General features: G+C 38.1%; 1 protein-coding gene across 5 annotated transcripts in view; it reads right to left on the minus strand.

Annotated features, from left to right (window-relative positions):
- The window catches only part of GREB1L (GREB1 like retinoic acid receptor coactivator), a 269,160-nt gene extending 250,461 nt beyond the window's left edge, over positions 1-18,699 (minus strand). For all 5 annotated transcript variants that reach the window (XM_038543678.1, XM_038543677.1, XM_038543676.1 and 2 more), the window contains exon 1: positions 18,583-18,699. The gene's annotated coding sequence lies outside the window, so the exon portion shown is untranslated. The remainder of the gene's footprint in view (positions 1-18,582) is intronic.
- Positions 18,700-18,967: the final 268 nt, after the last annotated feature.

Consider the following 18,967-nt stretch of genomic DNA (forward strand, 5'->3'; position numbering starts at 1 on the left):
AGCCTAGCCCAGATTAGGACAACATTAAATTTAAATCATCAAAGATTCAAGTGGAAAATTAAAGTTCAGACATAAAGAAGCACCTTTATAAAGATTTATCAAAAATCACAATCAGGGAGATACTAATTTTGGAAATCACAGACAAGGAAAACTTCAATGTTTGAGAAAGGCAATATCAAACCAGAAAGCTACTGCAATCCCACCATTCTATTAAACTATATAAAAGAACCTTAAGTATATTTTTATAATATGCGAAGACAAGAACAGTGATGTCAGAACAACAGAAAACCCCTCAATATGAGTCTGTGCTTGAAATCCCAAACCAAACCTGCTGATTCAGCACAAAGTCATCAACAGAGTTCTTATCTGTAAAAGGAACAATCCATTGTCTGGCTGAAACAAAGGGCAGTGCACAGGAAATCAGTCAAATCTGGGCCAGATGGTCACTGATTCAAGTTTCATCCCCCCCCTCCCCCCGCTCCCCGGCACTACAAAAATAGATTCAGACAGCATTTTTGGTTATCAGGTAATAACCCTTCGTGTAAGGTATAAACATTTTATGATTACCTATACGACCTCCCACCTCAACACCATCTGATTTACTAAAACAGAATGTCCTTATAAAAAGTTAAATGAGAAAATTGCTATGAAGCAGTTATTGAAGAGAAAATACCTCTGAAACCCATTATTTGTTTCTCAGACATGGCATGGAGTTTTACCAAGTGGAATGGTTAAAAATATGCACACCAATTTATTCTCATCTATTGTCTTTTCTCAAATCATAAGACCAAATATAAATGAACCTAGAGAAAACTAGCTTATCACATGCATTTCCTACCAACTGACCGCTGATAATCATGAAAAAGAGTTTTGTGGTTTGTAACCCAGAAACGCTTTTTACCAATGACAAACCACCAACAAAAATAACTACTGATTTTGATTATAAACTAATGTGCCGGACTTCATATCACAGAATCTATAAATTATGATACTGATATAAATACACATTTCACACACCTACTATAAATTTTAATTTTAAATTCTCAACAGCAACTATTAATTAAAGCCAAATATGCAGAATTGTGTCTTAAAATCTGCAAGCACTCTAGGGAAAGATAGATATTAAAGAATGGCATTAAATAAAAAGTCAAGATCTCGCAATAAAAGTATTCAGAAAACACTCCTTTACTTTTCCTAACTATAAAAGATATTTCGGTTATAAGCAAAGGTCTAGTCTTTTCTTTGAAGAGAAAAGAACAGTTATAACAGTTGCTCAGAGAAATATTTAGATTTTTGTGACCTAAGTAAATTTTATTAACCAACAAATAGCAATTCCTTTAGTAAACTTTATAATCTTTTTTATAATTACTTTGGAAATGTCAACGCAGGAGTACATTTTATGGGCATGCTATGGAGCCACTTTTCCAAAATTTACATATAGAAAGGTTAGGGTAGATCAAAGACTTTTTTGTCTGTTTTTTTTTTTTTTTTTTACACAAGATAATCACAGGCTGGTAATGCAGAAGCTAAAGACAAAAATGACCTCAAAATATGCAATCAACAGCAACTCACACAAATGGTCTGTTTTATTGCAGGGAAGTAGAAAAAGCTGCTAAACTCAATACAAGGTAACCTCCCTGAAGAGAACAGTCTAGCTTACACAACTGTCAACAAGTGAGTATAAAATGAAGCCAAGTTACAGCTTTGAATCTTGACCTTCTGTCTTAAAGGGAATAGTGAAAAGTGGAAATCTTTTCATAAAATTTGTCCTCAGAAATTGCTCCTGAAAGTTGATTTATAATTATGGTATCAGACTAAATTTTAAGCAGTGGTTACAAATACAATCTAAATATAAACATAGTATATAGATACGTGCATGTGTGATACTCATCAGTGTGCTTCAGTAGTTTTTTTAACATCTCAGATTGATTTATTTAAAATATATTTCAAAAAATATATTTCAAAAACCTGATTTCTTTTTAAAAACACTACTATTTTTCTTTACACAGTACTACAAAATAATATTCAGGATCATACTGTAAATTATGGAACTGTTGTCACATGTGCTTTTCCGGCATATAAATTAATTTTCTTCTAATATAATTTTATAATCTCGAAAAAACTAATGAGAAAAAATTAATCCATTAAGAACCCTTAAAATAAGGTAGTTGAGTTTGGCTGTTTAATAGGTTTTTTTTTTTTCTTTAGTGTAAAATAAGGATTTATTTCAGTATTTGTGAAAAAAGAAGAAAATGACTATTCAAATTAAAATTCTTTACTTTCTGAGCTCATCTTTAGAGTCTCTAAGATAAATTTACATTTAAATGAAACACACACAAAGGCAGCTGGACTATCATAACCATCCCACACACATTAGTGTTTTCAGAGATTTAAATCTCTAACTCTTAGGAAAGAGAAAATTGTGACTTCACTATTTTTTGTCATTGCAATGGGATTTATATGTTAATGCTTTAACTTAATGTAAGAGTTAAGGGAAAAGTATCTCTAAACAGATCAAAATAGAATTCTACTAACAAAAGTCAACTCAGAACAGAGTTCTCATGCATTTAAGTTTCTGGAAAACCAGCTATTAAATAAGATAAAAACAAACACTATAATGACTAAATAAATGTAATGAATTAGAATTTAGCAGACTAAATTATGATCTTGTTCTTTAGTAAGCCCTAATATAAAAGAATAACAGAGTTGAAAGCCAAAATATTATTGTAGATAGCAGCACTAAGTTCTAGTTAAGTCCTTTCTTCTTTCTTTCTTTCTTTCTTTCTTTCTTTCTTTCTTTCTTTCTTTCTTTCTTTCTTTCCTTTCTTTCTTCCTTCCTTCCTTCCTTCCTTTCTTTCTTTTTTTCTTTTCTTTTCTTTTCTTTTCTTTCTTTCATTCTTTCTCTTAAAGATTTTATTTATTTATTTATGAGAGACAGAGAGAGAGAGGCAGAGACACAGGCAGATGGAGTAGCAGGCTCCTCACAGGGAGCCCGATGCTGGACCCATCCAAGAATGCCAGGATCATGCCCTGAGCCAAAGACGACACTCAACTGCTGAGCCACCCAGGTGTCCCTATTTTTCTTTCCTTAACAGGTTGGGTGGTCCACAATCCAGGTAGAAAATTTAATTCCACTCAAGTCAAAGAAAATTTGTAAATAGTCAACATATTTATGGTAAATATGGTGTTGATTTAGTCTTATTACTTTTTTATTACTGTACATAATGAGAAACATATATCAAGGGCCAAATTAGAGTGTGCATACCTTTCACTGATGAAAAAATGATAAGACTCCAATTTTCTAGAGAGTGAATTGGCATTTATAAGAAAATATGTACACTTATAAGAAATTTTGTGATCTGTGCTCTAAAAGTTTAGTATTTCTCAATATAATCCATATGCATTAGTAAAATAGTAATGTATCAATTAAGTAAGTAAGCTCATGTAACTGTAAATGTGCTTTAAATATAGATTGAGGTCAAAATAAACTTTTACTCATTGTCTCTCTAAATGATAATTTCTTATACCTTAAATTTACCACATCTCAAAATGAGCTTATTTACCAAAAGTAGTTTCTGCTCTATAAGACAACAAAAAAGATGTGAGTTGAATACTGACCAAATTCATATATGGAAAATATATACATCACAGTTTGGGTTTTATTTATAGATACATTAATATCCATGAAGTGCCACTAACAAACTTAAGACTCATACCATGATTTCCTTAACATCACCAGCATTGTTTCAAATTTTACATAGAATGCTTCATGAACAAAGTTAACAATATCTTCTAGTTTAAAAAAAATGAATGGACATCAAATTTCCATCAGATATCAGTGCATTTGAATTCTTTTATAATTTTGGTAACAGAACAAATAGCACACCCTTACATATTATGTTATATAAATCTACTACATTAGTAATGGTTTCAAGAATATGGTTAAAACAAAACTAGATCTGAATCTACAAAACCAAAAGCCACAGAAATGCATTTGAACTAGAGTGTAGGCTTCCCTAAGGTCAGAGATAGTTCTTTATTCTCCTTTCTCTTTCTCCACAGCACAACTCCAATTATAGGTACCTGATAAAGACTTATTAAGTTAACTTTCATTGTTAATTTCCTGCCCAAAGGAGAATTCTATTATCTCCACTGGATATAAATATCTTGCTCAGTAAGAAAACCATGATGAAAAAAATCATTCTTAAGGAAATGACAAATGTATTTGATGCTGTAATTACTTTTTATCAAATGAACTGAGGAAGTTTGATATTGTAATTGCTGTAATTGCTGTTGCCAATTATTACTTCAAAGTCTTAAAAAAATCAGTACAGGTTATACACAAACCTTAAGATAGAATTATGGTGCCTGTTTGCAATTGGTAAACTTTAAGCTCCCCATACAGATGTCTGGTAATCTCCCATGTAACAGTATCTAAAGTAAGCCCAAACTGTTTGATTTTGGAAGTCTTACCAATTTGAAATTTAACGAGCAAAATGAATTGTAACATATATACAGTACAAGAGATTTTTCATATTTTTCGTTTTTTTAATATTTTATTTATTCATGAGAGACACAGAGAGAGAGAGAGAGAGAGAGAGAGGCAGAGACACAGGCAGGGGGAAAAGCAGGCTCCATGCAGGGAGCCTGACGAGGGACTCGATCCTGGATCTCCAGGATCACATCCTGGGTCAAAGGCGGCACTAAACCTCTGAGCCACCAGGGCTGCCCTGTCATGTTTTTCAAAACGTTTTTTCCAGAATTCCAATTCCATGGTCCTATTTCATCATGCATTATTATCATGAAAATAAATGACTTTCGATTTTTTTTAAAGATTTATTTATTGGGGTGCCTGGGTGGCTCAGTTGGTTAAGCATCTGCCTTCGAATCAGGCCATGATCTCAGAGTCCTGGGATCAAGCCCCACATCAGGTTCCCTGCTCAGCAGGGAGTATGGTTGTCTCTCTCCCTCTGTACCTCCCCACTAATTTAGTTATTTATTTGAGAGAGAGAGTTGGGGGGCAGCAGGGGACACAGAGGAAGAGGGAGAGAGTTTCAAGCAGACTCTACACTGAGCCCCACACAAGACTCCATCTCACAACCTGAGCTGAAACCAAGAGTCTGATGCTCAACAGACTGTACCATCCAAGGCCACCCTGACTTCCAATTATTTTTTATTAATTAGGATAGTTATTGACAAAGTTAAAGCCTATAGTACCTAAAATATGTATGTATCTTGTAAATAAGTAAATTTGATGATAAACTGATCATGTATGGAGGATTACAAAGACATCATGATTTTGCAAAACTCAAAAAGAGAAAATGAAATGCATCTCCATTCATCTCTGCCACAGAATTGTTTGGGGTTTATTTTTCCTTGTTAGCATCCTTTACTCAAAAGATAATGCTATTGACCTAGCTTCCACAGGACTTGGGCCTCATTTCAGCATTTCCCATAGAGGTAATAAGCTTATGTTGTTCCATCTACCACCCCACCGCCCTTTTCCCAGCTCCCTTTGGCTCAGTGGCTTAAGCCTGAAAGAAGTTTGGCCAAGGTTAAGGATGGATTTCACAGCCATGAAAAAAAAGGAACATGTCTACAGAAGTCATTCATTCATTCATTCATTCATTACCAAATATTCTCTAAGGAGCAATTATATGCTTATTTTAGGTATGGAGACAGAGTAGTGAGCAAAAGAGACAAAGTACTTGCACTCATGGAATGTTCATTCACATTTGGTGAGTATGTCCAAGATTTGACCTCCACTACATTCCTTACTAACCAAGCTACTGCCTTGGTACAGTTTGGTTCTCCAAAATAAGGTGCTAGCTGGTCCCCTGGTGGTCTGAGTTAATATGCCTATTAGCACCTATCTATACTATCTTCAGCAAAAGCAGGAACATTTGCAGAAGCTACCTTTCTGGTTAATATAAAACACGAGATACAATTCCTGACATCCAGATCTTACAATCTAGTTGAGTAATAAGACATGTACCCAAGAGTATGACTTTAGAGGGAAGAACAAAGGCTATAGAATCAGCCAGCCCTAGGTTTGAATTCTGACTTTTTCACCTACTATCTAGGGGCTCTTGTGAAATTTACTTAAGCCTTTCTGAGCCTTGTTTTCTTAGCTGTAAAAACAAGAATCATGATGCCTACTTTACAAGGCTGTTGTGAGGATTAGAAATGATATGTGCACAAAGCCTGAAGTAGTGTACACTAATTTTTATTAAACACTCGGATTAAATTCTTCACTCCTGCTATAAATTAAATGATTAAATAGTATGCAAGGATGAAGTAGAGAAGCATATACGGGTCTTAAAGACCTTTATGGCTGTTTTTTTATTAAAGGCTATGTTTTGTGCATGCACACATCTTCTGACATATATACACACTCTCCGAAATTCCAGATAGGCAACCACGCTATGTATTATACTGTTCAGCCACAGTGCCTGCTCTGGAAGGAGAGGTTAGATAAGGCATACCACTGACTCATGAGCCTTGGTGATGGCAAAAAAAAAAAAAACAAAAACCCTCAAACATTTAGAATATCTGAAATACCATAACCCAGACACTATACTTCCAGACTCCAACATAGTTTTAGTAAGATTGTGCAGATGGTCCATTTAATACCTGTCCATATATCAAACAACTTCTCACACCTTTTGACCAAGAAAACTATGAAAATATCATACCTAGTATTAGATCATTCCATTCATATGAGCATGGGGGAGAAAAGTTGGTTTTTACATGGTCCAACTTTTCTAGAAAATGAAGAACTTGGTAATATTAGTTAGAGGCAAAACAGATAATACAAATTGGTACTCTCTGATGAAGTCAGAGGCCTGCAATTCAGCAAGTCAGATAAGGAAAAACCCCTAACACTTCCTGAGGGTCTATTTTGTACCAGGCAAACACGCTTAGTGAGTTGATCCATTATCTTGGAAATGTGACTATTTTGCAGTCAAATTATGAATCAACTGTCTTTGAGTAAAAAATATATCAAAAGTTTCAGAGAAAAATTGTTATGTGTTCAGTAGAGGTTTTTTTTCAGATTTTTTATTCATTTGAGAAGAGACAGAGAGTGCGTGTACACACACACACACACACACACGTGAGGGGGAGGAGTAGAGGGAAAGGGACAAGCAGACTCCCTGCTGAGCAGGGAGCCCCATGGCGGCCTCTTTCCCTGGACCCTCGGATCATGACCAGAGTCAAAGGCAGACACTTAACCCACTGAGCCACCCAGGTACCCTAGATTTTCTCTTTCTTTTTTTTTTTTTTAAGATTTTATTTATTTGTTCATGAGAGACACAGAGAGGCAGAAACATATAGGAAGAAGCAGGCGCCCCGTAAGGAGCCCAATGTGGGACTTGATCCCGGACCCCAGGATCACGCCCTGAGCCCAAAGGCGAAGCTCAACCGTTGAGCCATCCAGGTGGTCTCTAGATTTTATTTCTTATTTAAAAAATTAGATTGATTTTATATTACTAGATGATGAGGCTATCAGAAAATGCAGTTCTTTGTTTTCACATCAACCCATGATAATACAACCTGTCAAATTATGCACATGAGAATGTAAAAGAAACATTCCTTATATTAGTCCTAAGTGAAATGTTGCTGCTCTATTACTATTAGTAATATTACTAGTCTACCTTGATCCTTCACTATACCCCAAATTGTGAAGATATAGGTCTAGCCATTCTCTAATGTCAAGACCTTAACCTCCTACTCCAACAATTTTCAAGGGATTACTAAATCATCAGAGTAGAACAGCTACCTGAGATTCTATAGTTGATTAGGAAATGAACCCTTATTCATTGGAGGGAAGGGGTTCAATTGCAAAGTAAGTTTCTTTATCAGCTCAAGAGGTTTGATTAGTTTACTTAGAGAATGAAGGGATCAGAGCACATTCTAAAACCATTGAAAAAAATGCTGCAAATTTAAACCATATAGGGAATATCTTCATATAATATGTATCAGAAACCTATGCAGAATTTTCAAGTATATTCCCAACAAGTGAAATTAAGGAAGAATATTACAGAAATATTCTTACCATCATTTATCTTCCATCTCCAATATTGCAGACATTGTTATGATTTTTCAAAGAATTATCAATTATAAATAGAATGTAGATTGTCAATTTTGTAAAGTGTAATTAATCAGTAAGTATTTTGCATTTAACATGTATCCAATACCATATTAGATATTTTGGAAAATATAGATTATAGAATGCCAGAGTACCTTCTCTAAAGGGACCTACTCTCTAATCATGAGGAAAAAATGCTTTCTGAAATAATTAGGGAATATAAATATCTACAATAAAATTCTAAAACTGTGGCATATAAATTATGAATGTTATTGAAGTTTAGAGTTGGAGAAACTTAATGAAAACTTCCATATTTAGTATATTTCTATAAAAGAAATAAAATAAACTAGATCTCAAGGCAGTGGTTCTTCAGCATTACTGAGCATGAAAATTGCCTGGGGCCTAACCCTAAGGCTTAGACTCTGCATTTAAACAGCATTTCTGGTTGATTCCGATATAGGTGGCCATAGTTTAGCCAACACTGTGTTGAATAATAGGTATGATTTACAGGAATCTCTAAAGCAGTGCTGTCCAACATTTTGCAATGGTAGAAATCTTCTATATCTGTGCTGTTCAATATATTAGCTACTATCCATATGTGGCCATTAAGCTCTTAAAATGTGATAAGTGGGGCAGCCCGGGTGGCTCAGCGGTTTAGCGCCACCTTCAGCCCAGGGCCTGATCCTGGAGACCCGGGATCGAGTCCCACGTTGGGCTCCCTACATGGAGCCTGCTTCTCCTTCTGCCTGTGTCTCTGCCTCTCTCTCTGTCTCTCTCATAAATAAATAAAGTCTTTTTTAAAAATGTGATGTGTGCCTGAGAAACTAAACTTTTTATTTCATTTAACTTTTATTAATTCTAGTTTAAATAGCCACAGGCATCTCTGGAGGAGAAGAGACTTCGAAGAGAAACATGAGCCAAGCCATAGATAGGAATGCACATAAGCAGGATATATAGGTAGGAGAGACAACTGATAGGCTTGTCCAAAACAGAGGTTTTATATTAGATTATCATGAGGTCAGATTATGAAGAACCTTGGAGGAAACTGAATTTCATGGTACCTATTGCTAGTTGCCTAATTGAGCCATTCCTAATCTTTAATATGAACAACCCCAGAGGTTTTACATGCTTACCTAAGGAGTGGATCTTTTTCCCTAGGCTCTGGGGTGAATCTTAATTATTCTCAAACAGTTATGGTTATTTCCATTTTCCTTATCAGAGACTGGTTTACACATGAGTATATGGTAAATTCTGGCCAATGAGATTTGGAATATCTATGTATGTTGGCAAACTCTTACAAAAATACAGCCTGGGGCAGCCTAGGTGGCTCAGTGGTTTAGTGCCACCTTCAGCCCAGGGCCTGATCCTGGAGACCTCGGATCAAGTCCCACATCAGGCTCCCTGCATGGAGCCTGCTTCTCCCTCTGCCTGTGTCTCTGCCTCTCTCTCTCTCTCTGTTTCTCTCATGAATAAATAAAATCTTTTTAAAAATACAGCCTGAAGTAGAAGAACCTTTTTCTGACTCTAGTCTAAACTGTGTGAGGTTTGAGTGTGCTGCTGACACCTTGGGATAATGAAGAGACAAGAAGGAAGACAAGTGCCATCAAGCTGAGCATGTCACAGAATGAACTAAAGAAGCTGGGTCTTCTCTTCAGTTAAAATAAGTGTCCTTCAATAAAGTAATGAGTGTTTAACTGTAGAATGTGTAACTACAGAATATCACATAGTCATGAAAAAGAATAACAGTTAGGCCAGTTGACTTAGAAGTATATCCCTTGTGTTTTATTAAGAAGTAAGTGAAAAAAAGAAACATGATTTTTAATATGTCTTAATGATAGATTACATATATAAAGTATGATAGTATATATAATATGCTCAAAACATACAATATAGGGTTACATGATTACAGAAAAAGTTATAACAAAATAAACATATTGGCTATACTGTTGAGATGAATCCTGAAGTGAAAGGTTCACCCACTCTCTAAGATAAGAATGGCAGTAACAATCTCCTAGGTCCCTGAATATTCCAACAGAAACACAGACATAAACTTACTATAAGTAGTACTCACTTAATTGGTTTAAATGCAAGAAATAAATGAGACATTATACCAATTACATCTTCTCGTTACATCGTGACCACTACAGACAGTCGTGACAATTTAGACATTCCTGCTCTAACACTAAACGTATGGAATGACAAATGTGAGGAATGGTTCTAAGATTTTTATGTTCATAAAATCACCTGGGAAGATTGTTAAAATGCACATTCCAGGGTCCCACCCCAGAAACTTATTCAATAGGTTAAGAGACCAATAATCCTCATTTAACAAGCACCCCAGGGCAAGTAAGACAGGTGTTGACAGATCACACTGAAAAACAGTGAACTGAAGGATGTCTGATTGCTTTACAAACTGAATAACCAAAGAATTGAGAAGTGTGGTACACTAGAGAAAACAAAGAATTTTGAAGTCAAAAGATCTAGGTTACCTCTCAACCTAATCCCCCACTTACTCCCTCTCTTGCTCTCCCCTTCAGTAGCATTGGCATCCTTGCTACTCCTCTCAAAATAGATGAGAATGCTCTTCCTCTCAACTTCCCAATGATTCACAGACTTCAGGTCTTCACTCAAGTGTCACATCCCCGTGACACCTTGTAGAGAATCACAGTTCCTATCTCACCTTCTCATTCCCCTTGCTGCTTCATCTTCCTCTCTAGCATTTCTTGCAATCTAAAATACAATGGTTCAGTCATTTTCTCTTGCTATTGTTTGAGCCCTGTAAGAGCAGGAATATTTGTTCATTTTCTTCACTACAGTATCCTCAGCACCTAGAACGGCACCTGGATAGAGTTCAAAGAGATTTCACTTGGCCAAGACAAAACAAATGAAGCATGAAACATTCCATGATAGGAGGTGAATACATCCAGAAGGTAGACAGCTTGTTAATATAAATTCCTGGGCCCTGCCAGAGATTCTGATGATTCCAGGGGCTTGGAGTGGGGCCTGAGATTCTGAATTTCTTTCTTTTTTTTTTTAAAGATTTTACCTATTTATTCATGAGAGACACAGAGAGAGGCAGACACACATTGGGAGGGGGCTCCTCAGGGAGCCCAATGTGGGGCTCAATCCCAGGACCCCAGGATCATGACCTGAGCTGAAGGCAGACTCTTAACCACTAAGCTACCCAGAAGCCATGAGATTCCGAATTTCTAACAGGAACTCACGTGATACTGATACAGCCTGGAGAGTTGTCAAGGGCCTCTGTCCATTTTTTTAGTGAAATCCAACCTATTCTACTGTTTGAAAACAGCTGCAGGCAAAAGAGGGAAAGCTTTGTTCTACTCACGTGCACATCAGAAGAGAAAAACTATTCCTCTAATCTCTGTGTACTTCAGTTATCTACCCAAATAAATAAAACGATTCTACAATAAAAATATTTTTCACTTATCTATATGTCATGGATACTTACTGCAACTTAATTTTTAATAAAAATATGATGTTTAGTTTATTTCTAATTTTTTACTCTATAAATAATGATCTAGGTGATATTTCTGTCATATTCTTTTGCATATTTGTCTAATTATGTCTTTCTAACAAATTCCTAGGAGGGAAACTTAAGTCAAAGAGTTTGAACCAAACCTGTCCAACAGAACTTTCTCCAATGATGGAAATCTTCTATATATTCACAGTCCACTATGATAGCCACTAGCCACATGCCACTATTAAGTGCTTGAAATATGATTAGCACAACTGAGAAACCGAATCTTTAGTTTCATATAATGTTAATTAATTTAAACTTAAGTAGCTGCATGTGGCAAAGAAATACCATATTGGACAGGGTAAGAATAGACATTTAGGTCTTGATCCATGATGCCAAATTGCTCTCCAGAAAAGCTGTAAGCATTTGCCTCTTAGTGTACAGCAATCATACCTATCCCACTTCCAACACTAGATGTTATCAATCTATTGAATCTTTATAAGCTGAAAGTTTAAAAATTGTGTTTTTATATGTATTTCATTTATTAATAATGTTGAACAGGGCTGTTTCTTCCGTCATCACATTCATTCAAATGCAAATATTTTCACCCGTTAATTAACTGAGAGGTTAGAAATTATCTGGCTTTACAAATTTGTTTTGTTGTGTCCACATGTTTTCTTACAATTTCTTGACAACATTTAAACTCGTATAAAAATATGAATTTTGGGGGGTGCCTGGGTGGCTCAGTCGGTCAAGCACCTGCCTTCGGCTCGGGTCACGGTCCCGGGGTCCTGGGATCAAGCCCCATGCCCAGATCCCTGTTCAGTGAGCCTGCTTCTCCCTCTTCCTCGCCCTCTGCCGCGGCTCATATGCTCTCTCACTCACTCACACTCTCAAATAAATAAATGAAATCTTAAAAAAATATATGAATTTTCAACTCCACTTAAAAAATGAAATGATCTGGCAACAGTGACACACACTCCCATAGGCACAAATCAGTGAAGTCTTAGAAATTCCCCACTGCCTTTAGGCTTCCTTGCCTACCAGAACCCATTAGCCCATATTATTTTATAGGTGTTCACTTCACTCACTCAGATTACCTACTTGACCCCTACAGGCACCTGAGTTTACAATTCCTCTGAGTTAAATTTTGAGGAATTAAAAGGCAAACAGCAGCTAGTAATAATAGCTAAATTTCATTTCATACTTGCCATGCAAAAGTGATGTTATGATATTTCTGGGTTATTTTATAACTAATATTTAACTAACAGAAGAATACTTTCCTAGTGGTTCCCTAAAACAGTGATTCAGCACCAGAGGGGTTCTTAAAATGCAGATACGTGGGCCCTGCCCTGAGTTTCTGATAGAATAGTTTGGGTTGGGCCTCAAGAATTTTCATCTAAATACAAGCTCCAAGTATAGTTCTACTCTGAGGTGAGGTTTTTTCAAAGGTATGGATACCCTGGAAGTGTAGTAATAATGTGTAATTTTTTAATAACCTTTTTAAAAATGAATTTATACATCCTTTCTTCTCAAAACATCCACACTTATTATTTCATTTTATCTTTACAACAATCCTGTGCAGAAAGTTGATAAGTAGAGCAGTAACTGTTCATTCCATTTTATATAAGAAAAGTAAGGCACAAGAATTAAGAATTCACCCAAACACATAAGAAATTAAAAGAGCTAGAACAAGCAGGTTTCCTAACTCCTAACCTGGGTAATTTAGGCAAACGTAGCAATCCAGGACACAACTGGAACTTGCTTATCCAGACTGGTATCATAAAAATAGAACCAAGCCCAAGAAGAGAAAAGACCATATAAAATACGGTTCACAGCAACAAACATTTATCAAGTGCTGATTATGTGTTAATTATGTTAATCATGCCTATAGTCTCTACTGTAAGGACTGTTGAAGATACTCATAAAGCACAGAAAATTTTTAAAATAAAATCTGAAACCACAACCTTGAAAAGATACTGAATCTCCATATCATAGGACAAAAGCAAACATGCTGAAGGGGTAGGTAGTAGGGGTAAATACAGAGTTAGGTAGAAGAGAAGAGTCACTGTGGGAGCTTCACATCTGGAGTTGGAGGAGTTGCTATCACCAGTCAGTCAAGAATGGGAGGGAAGAAGAGTACACAATAGGGAGCCCTCCTGGAGCTTAGCAGCACAAAGAGCTGCTGTTATCCACACTGGGTGTGTGTTTGCCAGAAATATCAGGGCTGCTGGAACTCCAGAACTTACAAGGGCATGCTTTTGTGTCGTCTAAATTACCTTGACTATATAAGAACTCAAGTCAGAAGGAATAACTTCATTATCCATTTGCAGGCAAGAGATATCATGTTAGGGCTCATGAAACTTTCTCTCTGATTTTTCCCCCAAGTTTGGAGAAGCATTCCTAGTAAAAATCCACCAAATTGTAATCACAATAATGCTAATTATAAAACAGCCCCTTGAGGGGGAAAAAAAGAGAGGACTGCATTTTCACTTAAGTAGAACTGATTTATTATTAACTTTAGCAATTACTTTCCTAAGATTTAAAATAATAATAACTAATCGCAGTTACCACAGACTGAAAATACAAAACAAAACAAAACAACTATAATTAATTTGAAAGATCTATCAGAACATTTGATTCAGTCTTTATTATCAATGTAACTGACCTGTCCTATATAGTCTTATAGTCTAGTTCAAAATGATTGAGGGAGTGAAATGTCTACTACCTCATTTAGAAAACTATAGCAAATACTGCAAGGGGGCGGGTGGGGAGGGGGATACCTCTCTCTTTGCACAAGACCAAAGAAATACAAATCAAAACAAAGGGATACAATTTTACATTGATCAAACTAGTCACAATAACATAAATGTTTTAAAACAACATAATCACACACATAGATTGCCAAAGACAGTATAAATTTATATAACCCTTTTGGAAAGTGATTTGGAAATTACCAGCAATCTGGAAATGTCCTATTAAAAATAAGAGTTAACATTTACTTGTGTTTTCATCATGCTATTGCTTTTTATCTTAACTTTGTAGAGACTATTACTATAACCATTTTATAAGTTAGGAAGCTAAAGTTCTAAGAAAAAAATTTAAAAGTAAATTTTTCCAGTAAGTGATGTAGCTAAGTTTTGAACCCGAAACTTTAATTTTAGAGTCTACCCATTCACAACTACATTATTACCTCTCTAAAGAAATAGGAAGGAAGGAAGGAAGGAAGGAAGGAAGGAAGGAAGGAAGGAAGGAAGGAAGGAAGGAAGGAAAGAAAAGGAGGAGGAGGAGGGGAAGAAGAAGGAGAAGAAAGTTACATTCATGAGGACAGTGATCAAATTATTTTTAAATACTAGAAAATTCCCAAGTTGAGGAAGGGCTAAGTAAATTATGGTACATTAATTGGATAGACTATTATAAAATTACTACAAATAATAGGAAGTAAATCATAAAAAAATAATGAAAAAATCAGGGTAGAAATGCATCTGTAAGATAAGACACCTGTAAAAAAATATATTCATATGGCAAGACTCAAAAGAGATCTGGAAGAAACAAAAACTATTACATTTTTAGAAGAACTTCCTACTAGTACTTAATTTTCTTTTGTTATTGTCAGTCTTGTCAATCAAGATTACTCTAAGTACCCTTATAAATCCATTCTTTTAGTTTGTATTCTCATCATCCCAATCAAACATTCCTAAAACTTCACTAATAATTTATTCATATTACAGACTTATTCAAAATAATTACATAATATTCTTTATCGGTGATTCTGAAGCTTTAAAGAATGAGACTTCCTTCTTAACATCAATGATTTTTGCAATCACTATTCACAGTGTACTTTTTTTTCTCTTTTCAAATTATTATTTAGACCCTAGTTAGTTAACATACAGTGCAATATTGGCTTCAGGGATAGAATTCAGGGAATCATCACCTACATACAACACCCAATGCTCATCAGCACAAGTGCCCTCCTTAATGCCCTCACTCATCTAGCCCATCCCCCACCTGCCTCCCTCCAGCAATCCTCAGTTCATTCTCTATCTCTTATAGTTTGTTTCCCTCTCTCTTTTTTCTTTTTTTTTTCCACCTCCTATATGTTTTCTTTTATTCTACCTCCTATATGTTTGTTTCTTAAATTCCACATATGAGTGAAATCATGGTATTTGTCTTTCTCCTATTACCGTGTACTTTTGAAATACCTTAATGAGACCATACAGAGTGACTAAAGTAAACTAATTCTTTTTACTTTCATAAACTTGCAATCATTCCTCAGCTCCCTGTACTCATCCAAGGATCATTTGTCCAGAGTTTGCAGGTGTTTTAGAGATTAGAAAGATTTACTACTAAAAACATGATCTCTAAGTGAAATAAAACAGCTGTAGGGATATTCACATTCTAAATACTTGTGAAAATTACTAATCAAATTATGTCAACTTCTTTTGAAGTTGGTAAGTGAACTTTATTTCCACTTACCAAAAAGAAAAGTAAGTTTGATAAGAGTAATTTCCATAAAAATGACACCATGAGCTGTGAAGAAAATTCACTCCTTTGCCATACAAGGTGATACACAGACACCCATTCAGTTTAGGATTTGGCCTCTATCACTAACATAAACAGACATTTTGTGGGAAAGTGAAGTAGCTGTTCTTCAATGATATCAATCTCATAAGAACAGGAATGTAGTTTAAACACCTCTCACTTCCTTTTTATGAGTCTACAAATCAGGAATTTTTTTTTTTTTTTTTTTTTTTTGGTCACTCTACTATCTAGTACACACAGGTCCAACCGGGTTATCCTTAGCCAGTCTTAGGACACCTACAGAGCTACGATTTTAATCATAAAAGTTTATATTTAAAAGGACCTTTAGAAACCAAGTAGTTCAATCCATTTATTTAACTGAGGGGGAAGCAAAAGCATTTCTAAGAAAGTTACTTCATTTAGCTTGTTTAGGGTAAATGCAAGCTTGGAACTAGACGCATCCAAATACCTTAAACTTGGCCTTCATATTTCTCCCTTACCATTAAATTTTCGTATTGTGTTATGTCAACAGGAGTGTATACATATGTCTCTTCAATGTCTTCCGATAGTATACTTCACCGGACAGAGTAAGCTATAGTGCTCATGCTTTATTTCATAAAGAGTTCCAAGTGGAGGAACATATTTTTAAAGGTTATTAAAAACAGTGTAGAGAAACTAGTGATGGGGGGGAGGGGCACGGATAATAGTTTTTAATAGTCCTGCTTTCCACAGTATACTTGTTTCAAGATTTTTTAGCACTCTGATCTTCCACTGTAATATGTGTCTTAAGGCCAAAAAGAAAAAAAAAAAAAAAGGTTCTAAAGTCATCATCAGTGGATATCGCATAGTCATCACCATTGATACGTAGTTCAGTCTTCACTTATACTCCATTCTTTTTCGTCCTTTATTTCCATAATCTATTCTACTTTAATAGAAGTTGTGTAGAAGAATATATAAGAAACTGACACAGTGGGAAGGAGGACATTGGGAGTATGGAGATTGAGAAAGAAGACTTCCTTTATGCTGTTCGAAATCCTTACCCTATGCATATTACTTTTCAATATTAATTAAAAATTTCCCTTTAGACACATGCCCATATTCACATAATTCTACTACTAAACATTTTCAGTGAAACAATTCTTGTAATGTTTTTTTTTCCTCTTTTAAGTAACTTTTCAGTATCGCAACTCGTGAAATCACAATATAAATTTTCCGAAAGAAAAAGAACAACGCGGTCACAAAACTCAAAGCAGAATCCCAGGATCTAAAAGTATAAGAAAATGTACGGTGGGATGCGAGGCTTTTAAGGGGGCATTTGATTTAAGAAGTTTTTGCAGAAAAGCTCTTCCCCATATTCAAATGGCTAGGTTTCAAAACGGGATTTAGGTGGGATTTGGGAGGGAGGGCTCTTTATAAAGGTGTGAAAAATAGAAATTAAAGTTTGGTGTCTGTCTTGTGCACAGGAGACAGAGGGCTGGGGTCGAGCGGATGAGGACCTTGTGACAGTCACGTTCATGCAGGAAAGGAGCAAGGTTGAAGGAGTTTCTCCAGGATCCGTCCACCTCAGTTGGAGGCAGCAGCTGTTCCCGTGCAGATGAATTGTTCCGGACCTCACTTGGGCTCGATTTAACTGAGAAGCCCCACGAACTGAATCTATACAGATTTTTTTTTTTTTTTTTTTTTTTAATGGAGCTCGGAAGAGGGACCAAGGGAATTGGTTTACTTTAACCAAGCGCCTCATCATCACCCTGGCGGGCCAGGCCAGAGCACACACCTCACCTCGCTGTCCACTTGTGTCAGGGTCAGCTGTCAACACAGCCCTTTGTGTCTCATTCCGATCCGGAGTGGTCCCGCACCACTCGCAGGAAACATGGAAACGCTGGCTGCAGACGCGCGCGCTCGTGACCAAGTGACATTGGATGTGGAGGAAAGAAACCCATGGACGCGGAGCAACCGCCCAACCGCCGCCGGACGCTCTCAACTTTGCCAGGCTGAGCTCTCTGCATCCCGCCCCGCGTCACCCCCGCGCCTCCCGCCTGCGGTCGGCTCGCGGGCGGCCCCCTCGCAGCCCCCGCGGCGCGCCCCCCGCCGCCGCCGCCGCCTCTGCGCCCCCCGCCGCGCCGCAGCCTCTCCCATCGCACGCTCGGGCTCCCGGGCTCCCGCCACAAAGGCAGCGAGCGGAGCCCGCGGTGACAGGCCTCCGGCCTCCCGCCGCCCGGCGCGGACCGCACGGGCTGGGTCCCCTCCGGGGGCCGGCGCGAGGGGTTCGGATCCGAGGCCGCCGGTGGCGCCTGTCCTCGCCGCGCGCACACCCGCGCGCACACCCGCGCGCACACACGCCCCGCTCCGCTCTCCGCAGAAAAAGTCAGCCGCAGCGCTTCCCGGCGCACGCAGGGTGCCCGCAGCCCGCCAAAGGGCAGCTCCTGGCCGGCTCGCGCCCCCGCGCCCCCGCGCCCCCGCGCCCCCGCGCCCCGGGGTCCCCGCAGCCGCTCACCTGGCCCTGGCGGGGCGCTCGGGCAGAGGACCGGGGGGTGGCCCTCGCCTCGGCCGGGGCTCGCCTCCCCACCCCCAGTCCGGGTCCCGGCGCTGCGCCGCGCTCGCTCCGGCCGCCTCCGCCGAGCTGCTAGCGCCGCCGGTGGCTGGCGTCTCTCTGGCAGGCGAGCTCGCCGCGCGCTCAGTTCCCCGGGGCGGAGCGAGGCGGCGGCCGCCGCGGCCGGAGGCGGATTCCTCAGGTGCTGCCCCTCCCGCTTCCCCAGAACCTCCGCGCCGGGGACCCCGCGCCCCCTCCCCCCGCCCCGCCTCCCGGCCTCCCGCGGCCCTCGCGCCCGCGAGTGGCCTTGGGGCCCCCCGCCCTCCCGGAGAGCGCTGGGCGCACGTCC

This window comes from Canis lupus, chromosome 7 (genome assembly GCF_011100685.1).
Source record: "Canis lupus familiaris isolate Mischka breed German Shepherd chromosome 7, alternate assembly UU_Cfam_GSD_1.0, whole genome shotgun sequence".
Taxonomy (NCBI): Eukaryota; Metazoa; Chordata; class Mammalia; order Carnivora; family Canidae; genus Canis; species Canis lupus.